The 7,846-nt window shown below is 40.8% G+C and overlaps 1 pseudogene; it reads left to right on the forward strand.

Annotated features, from left to right (window-relative positions):
* The first annotated feature begins 366 nt into the window (after positions 1-366).
* LOC123647077 lies at positions 367-1,507 on the forward strand (annotated as a pseudogene).
* Positions 1,508-7,846: the final 6,339 nt, after the last annotated feature.

Raw genomic sequence — 7,846 nt, forward strand, 5'->3', positions numbered from 1 at the left:
AGCTTCCATAGTCCCTCTGTTTAAGTAACCGCTTAATTATAGTCTAAACAAAGGGATGCATATTCATGTTAATTCTTGGAAAGGGGCAGTGTTTTCCTAGAATTAGGGTGATGCCCTCCTTTTGACTAAATATGGTCAAACCAGAAGTGTTGTGGTGTCACCATGATACGAGAAGGAGGTTTCTTTAGAAACTTTTATGGGAATGAGGGTATAATGAAGTTCCAAGGTCAAGAAGCGGTCAATTTCCCTGCCATCTTTGTTCTAACGGGGGCTTCCTGACTCAGTTAAGCAATGCCTGCACAATTAAGCAATGACTGAAGCAGTGCCTGCCAGTTCCCTGCCTCACAATGACAGACCAATGGACAGATGGATGGATGGATGGCTAAGAAGAGGCTAAAGGTCTGTGAAATGAAAATCTACAATTTTGGTAAGTAACTTTGGAGCATGCTCCCTTTTGACAAGCTTGGGCCAGTGTTTCACACAGCATTATTTGCAGAATAACTGTAAGGGAATGCACGTTTTGAAATGTAGGTTCTCGGCACCCACACATACTGAATCAGCATATTTAGAAGGGAGCCCAAGTAATGTGCATTTTCCATACATGCTTCAGGAGAACCTTATATACACAGAAGGCCTTGGGGAACCTACGGCCTTCTGATTCCAAGATTGTTCTTTTTGTGTGTTCAATCGGTAGTGGGAGAAGATAGCGGACCCCAGAGAGCCCTGAGCAGCCCCACCGCCGGCCTAGCTACCATCACAGGTGGAGAGGAGCCGCAGCTGCGGCAGCCGGCCCCAGTCACCGTCACCGCAACCACGAGCAGCAAGGCCAAGACCCAGCAGCCGCGCTCAGCGCTGCCAGCACCAAGTCTGGCACCACAGGCAGCAGCGCAGGGTGCGGAGGCGGCAAATGTTACAGGCCCTGGTGGAGTTCCACTTCAAGGCAATAAATAGGCAACAGACTGTAACCATTATAGACGCTATCCACATCACAGGAGCCCTCCACGCAATTACCAGCAGAGTTACCAGAATAGTGTGAGTGGGGAAAGAATGCGGGATCGGAGAGTGCTCCTGAAGGCCAGGCCCAACAACACTGGCCCTACCGTGGGCAAAGGTTCCCATCTTATTATATGCGGAGACCCTATGGGCGTCGACCACAGTATCCCAACCCTCCTGTGCAGGGAGAAGTGATGGAGGATGCTGGCAATCAGGGTGCAGGAGAACCAGGTAGACCAGTAAGACAGAGTATGTATGGGTTATAGACCACCATTCTGCAGGGGCTCTCCTCACCAAAGACAGCCCAGGGAGATGGCAATGAAGAGGATAAAGACAATCAAGGAGACGAGACCCAAGGTCAGCAGCTGCCTCGACGTCAGCTCTATGGCAACTTCAATTACTGACGCAGATGTCCAGAAAACCCTAAACCACAAGATGGCAAAGAGACAAAAGCAGCCGATCCACCAGCTGAGAATTCGTCCCTCCTGAGGCTGAGCAGGATGGGGCAGAGTAAATGCCGGCTTACCATCTCCACTATCGTCCAGTTTCGTCATCCAACAAGCAGAAATGAATTCAAAATTCCAGCAATAAGAAACGAACAAAAGATTGGAGCTGAAGACCTTAAGTGCTTGCTTTTTTGTCTGTTGACCAGATAACTAGAACTATCTGCATTATCTACAAAGCATGGGTTTTTTATTATTTTTATCTAAATGTTAGGGACAGGTGCAGGTTGGCAGCGCTAACCACAGGAAGAGAGAAAGGGGACAAAAATGAGGAGGCCAATGAACATTTAGAACCAAACTCGCAACAGCAGGAACTTGAGGTTAGGGACTTTTCCTGGCCAGGAGCATGTGCAGAAATGAGGAGGTCATGTCCAAAAGTGACCTTTTCCCTATTAACATGCATTAGCATAATAAAAATCACACCCACCAGTGCCATGACAGTTTAAAATGTCATGGCAATCCCTGGAAGTCACCCTGCAAGGATAAAATTGGGGAGGGCCCTTAGCTCTAAGAGCTCTGGGAACCCTTTTCTCAGGAAAACAATGAATGTTCCACGCACCATTTAGCATATCGTAAGGCATAGACATAAAAGCAGAAGTGTGGTAAAACCTCAGGGTCTTCTCCACTGGCCAGAGAGACTTGCTTCCCCTCAGGAAATGTCCTTTCCCTTTCTATTGCTGTATTAAAGAGCCTGCAATAAAAGCTGCTGTGGAAGTGTTAAGTGTCTGTCATCACTCCCGGTCACACAGGCCTGGCTTGTGATCGTTCCAAGCCAGGAGCCAAAGAACCAGGGAACACCCCTCAAAATTCAACCCTGACATAAAGACATCTTTTTTGATAACTAACATGTTTTTTAAAAGGTCTGTTTTTTCCCAGTACACCTTTAAAGGTTTTTAAATTGTTTCACATCTGGTCAAGTTGAGGTTTTTAAGAACTTCATTTTTAATCTGTAATAAAAGTTTACAACTTGATTTTTTTTTCCAAAAATGTCAACAAACTGCAAGCACCTGTTAATAAAGGTCTTAAATAATTAAATAAACAAAAAAAAAGGTGGTTCTTTTTTAAGCACCAAAGGAGGCAAGAAAAGCTTCATCTTTCTCTGCACCCCTTTTAATGAGAGGATTTGTTATGTAAATTTGGATTCAGTCAAAAGGCCACAGGTTCTTCACCCCCATATGATAATCAAATTACACCTTTCGTTTTTCTAAATGGTGCCTCTGGGCTGCAAAACACTAGCTCAAACTCCCAGGTTCCCTGCCACAACCATAAGCAAGAGTGATAAAGTGTGCAGAGCACTGCCTATCCACCTGTCACTGTGGACTGTATCAGAGATTGGGTTCCAGCAAGTGAAATCACTCCTCCTGCAGCTATTATGATGTAAAAGCCAGGAGGTGCAGGAAAGAGTGTAAAGAACCCTGAACCTGTGATCAGCAGGCATGGGTTTGAGGCCACTCCCTAGCTGTGCAACATCACCTTGCCATTTCTTTTGTTTGGGCCTATTTCCTTGTCTATAAAATGGAAATAAACATACCTTGTCTAGTTATTTCACTGGACTGTTGGGAGATGATGAATATAGAAAAACTTTAGATATTATACAATTCTACTTAATGAAACTTTATTTTATTCTAAATAATTGGATTTTCTCTCTATGCTATGGGAAACCCCTAAGGTGCATTTTAACCCAAACCCTGATACCACTGCAACATTGTCACATTTTCACAGCTCCTTTGGGGCCTGGTAGTGCAGCCTACAAGCCCTCCCATTGATTGAAATATTTGTATCAAGTTGCTCAAATAAAAATAAACTGCAGCTGCAATTTTAAAGGTTGTTTTTGACTCTAGGGGCCTCATCCTAAAGGCTCTTAGAATTCCCCCCATACATTTAAGAGCAGGTGCTCAAAGGGAAATTCCCATAAGTCTCCCATACAGCTTTTTTTAAGCTTGACTTAGTCATGATCTGCTCTTTCACTTTCTTTTTTGCTATTTTTTCCTGTGTCTTTTTCTTGCACACACATGCATCCATATATATATATATATATATATATATATATATATATATATATATATATATACAGAGAGAGAGATAAAGAGAGAGAGAGAGAGAAAGGGGGAAAGATGAAGGGGAGAGGGAATTATGACATGTGCCTGTGTGCCAGTTAGCGTCCACTTCCCCTTCCATACCCCTTCTCCTCCAGCTCTTTGCCCCAGGAGCCAGACTCCATGAATGGAGTCAACATGCCCTTTACCTGCCAGTTGGGATCAGCTAGTGAGTAGCCCCAGTGGGAGATCAGAAGTGGGGAGGAAAGAGAAATGATATTCTTTATCTCTCTGGTTCCCAACTCCTGTGAAATTTCAGTCTAGCTGTGCTCCTCCACAGAGGGCCACCGGCCTTGTTTTTTTTTTTTTTTTTTGGCAGGTGTTCTGTAGGTCTCTCTTACACCAGGTTCATTTATCCTAGTCCTTGGGCTGGGGCACTGCCACTGCTGCTAGACTCCGTTTAAGCACTATCTCTTGTGCTTCCCCTACACTCCACCTGCACACTCGTACTTATTCTTTTTGAGAATAAACCCACTTTGAATTAATCGTATTTATAGTGGGACATCTGTATCCTGTTGGGACCTTTACTAATGTAGTGGCATAAAAAAAAAGAACACTGGACATTGAAGACATGGACCCAAAGTCGTCATGTCTCTGCCAATAATTTGCCATGGGACCTTCCCTATTAAGGCTTGTGTCTTTTCCACTTATAATAAAATGAAGCTTTTGGACTGTGTGATCTTGAAGTTTCCCTCCCCAGCCGCCAACTAAACGGTTTACAACAGGATAAAGCAAGAGAAATTACTCCACAGATATGAGGTTTGGCTATGATTATCATTAGCTATTAACAGAATTTGCATACCTGTGTTCTCTTTACTGTCATTTCATCAACTGGGACTTGTGGCATCTGTGCAGGTGAAAAAGGAGCTTTCTGATGTTTGAATTATTTTGACACTTATTATGTGTGTGATTCCTGGCGGGAGGTGGTTTTGATCATTGTTTGATTATTTTGAAATGGTATGCATTTTAAATTTAGAAATGTCTGATTCTTGGCCTACGTTGTCCAAATTTGAATGGTTTCAAAAAGGAAACAGCTTTCTGTTCTTTTAGACAACATTCATCATCGTCCATCAATCAATCAAGTAGATGTCTTGGAACACTTACTGTCACTCATGCTGATGCCAGCTTCTCAGTTACCATTGTTTTGACTCTTGGGAGGCAAAGAAAAGCACCCCGAGAAAAGGAAATGACAAGGAGGGCTTGGCCATGGCAGCCGTTCATTTGGAGCCCGCAGCAACGCTGTCGGCTTCCTTCAAAGCAGTGCTGCTATTTTGTCATATCACAATTCCTAAGTACATTTCTCTTAAATGAATCTGGATTAGAAAACTTGTAGTTTACTGTTTCTGGCAATAAAAGATCTATTGAGCTGACAGGGTGACCTGTCAAGACCCACTGAAGACTAAAAAAAACACCTTTATGTCAATCAAATATAGTGTTATATTGCTCATATTTCCTTTTTATCAAAGTATTTGTATTGCTTTCTAAACAAAAAATTAAACCATAAGGGTTATAAAGATTAGCCATATTTGTACAGTATACAACAGTTTCCACATTGTTTTATTCTCCATCATCTTATTTCACTCTCCCTATTATCTTGTGGACTTTGGTTGTGGAGACATTTGATAAACTGTGGCACCAATGCACATAGTCAAATTTCCCAGTGCAAGACTAAGGTTGCATCCCATTGTGCTGCAGAGGTGCTTCTGGCCCTGGGGAGTGTTACATGCATAGATTATAGGCTTTTACTATTGTTCTTAGCATCCCAGGACAGGAGGAGCATGCAAAGCTGCCTCGGTGAGAAAGAAGACAGAAATGAACAGAGTCACCTGAAATAGTGTGAGAATTGCTCCTCAGACCTCTAACAAGTAAAGCTTTTCACACCAAGAAGCTAACTTTAAATCTAACAAGAACTTCCATTCAATTCAATCATCTCCATACGTCCTTCAGATGGGGCTCTCTCACATCTTTTCTTGTGTATTCCAACCACACAGAGCCATCTACATTCAATTTCTTCTTTCCATTTCTGCAGCATCTCCCACTGTCTAGGCCCTTAGCAATGCTCTCCTTGACTTTGCATCGGAGTGGGTCCTACATGGCACCCTTAGACATCCAAACACTGCCATTAAATCCATCTTCCTGTGGAAGTAGTAGATGTTCACCAAAGGTTTGTTTGAGTGACCTGTGCTGGAGAAGCTAATTACAGAATATGATAAAGGCAGCAGAGAAATATTTCAGAAATATTATAAGCTGACCAAATTATAAATCTTTCTGGACGAGATCTAAGGAAGCTCTCCAAAGTAATTTTACAAGTGATAGATTTTGTTAATGCAATGCTCCCACTTCAGACTCAATACTTAAGTTAAGATGCTTTGTTTGTGGGCACAGGTTTATTAATTTGAAAGCTTATAATGTCAAACTGTTGGTGAGACAGCCTTCTCATCATCAGTCCTTTCAAACTACTTAACGTGCCCCTTATTCTTTGACATACTAGTGCTTTCAGAGAATATAGGAATGTTTATAAAGTAAAGCTTTAGGGATCATCCCCAAAGGTTGGGGTGCAAAGCCCTTCCCCGGGGGATGATGAGAAACAGCAACGTCATTGGCTCTTCTCTGCTTCTAGCAGCTACTCTCCAGCCTTTGTTTATTTCACTAGTACTTTCTCAGGCTTAACTGCTATTCTTCATTAGCTGACATTCAGGGCCTTCACCTTAAAAATACAACCAGCCCCTACTTCTGAGTAAGAATACAACTGTGCATTATTCAATACTGTTATCTGCTAAGTGAGTCCCGGCTTTGGTGTAATTCAATGGAAAATTCCTAGAATTAGAGTCAGAGGTGATTTGAAACTAGGCTCTATTTGCTGTGTGACACTGGGCAATTCACTTCTTCTGGAAATTCTTTCCCCACTTGTGAAATAAGGACCATAATGTTTGCTTTGCCTATTTACCTATCCATAGATTTTTACAAGGATACAATGAGGTAATGTACACTTAAGTGACATAAATTGAAAAGTGATATGTAAATGTTACTTGTGAATATTATTTGTTTATTATTATTATTTATTATTTATGTTTCATGCCATATAACTATCTTCTTCTTCAATAAAGAGAGAATAGGTGTTTATTTCAAAATTATGTAGAGTCCTATGTCAGTGAGGAGTAGAAAGTGAAAACTGGCAAAGGCCTTAGTGTCTAAGCAGCCTTCAAACCGGAGTCTGAACAGCCCTAGGGATACAGAAAGTGGCATAAGGGGCACAAGGAATGAGGAGATTTAAGCAAAACAATTTCCAGATCCTTAATATACTCGTATTTTCTTTCTGTGTAAGGAAAGTCCTGGAGTTGAGAACTTCAGTTTCTTTTTTCTGTCTTGCCCTTTCACTGTGACAGTGCTCTGATCAACAACAGAAGGGAAACTGTCCCTCTTCTTAGGCCCTTCCTGGCCTATGGTACCAGGCCCTAAGGTATAAAATGCCTCAGGGATCCCAACAAAGGAATCATTAAAAATATTGGTATCAGAAGATCTTTAATCTATTACTTCAATTATTTTTAGTAATAATTGTTAAAATATCTTACCCAGAGGTGATATTTTTAGCACTTGATCCTTATGGTTGTGGGGCATTAAAAATAAGCTTAAATTTATATATGTGCTTTCTTATAGACTAGTAGGGCTGGGTGGTTATGTAAAAGACTTTCACAAATAAAAATAGGAGGATAAAAGAATACAGGGGCAATGGAGTGAATGTATGATTGAAAGGAGAAAACAGAATGATATATTTCCAAATAGTATTAAGAAAGAGCTTGCTCCTTTATTTTTTAAAAGATGAATTTGTATATCAAATCACTGTAGTATTTATATTTTATTAGAATCATTTAAAAGTTTTATTTAAAATGTAATAGTTTTATTCACAGTGTCAATATTTACAATGCTCTGAAAATTACTACGTTTGCAACTATTTCAATTTATGATGAAATTTTTAAAATATCAATTAAAAATATAAAGAAAGATACATTTAATATGTAATTTTTCAAAATTATATTAAGAGACATCCTGAAAAATTCTTTGAAGGTCAATGCTTTAGAGCGGTGGTTTTCAAAAGTTTGGTCCCCAGATTAGCAACATCAACCTGAAACCCGTTGGAAATACAAATTCTGGGGTCCTGTTCCACATATTTTGAATCAGAAGCTCTGTGCTGAGGCACAGCAATCTGCATTTTTAACAAGCCCTAAAGGTGATTCTGGTGCATACTAAATTTTG

Source organism: Lemur catta, chromosome 1 (genome assembly GCF_020740605.2).
Source record: "Lemur catta isolate mLemCat1 chromosome 1, mLemCat1.pri, whole genome shotgun sequence".
Classification (NCBI taxonomy): Eukaryota; Metazoa; Chordata; class Mammalia; order Primates; family Lemuridae; genus Lemur; species Lemur catta.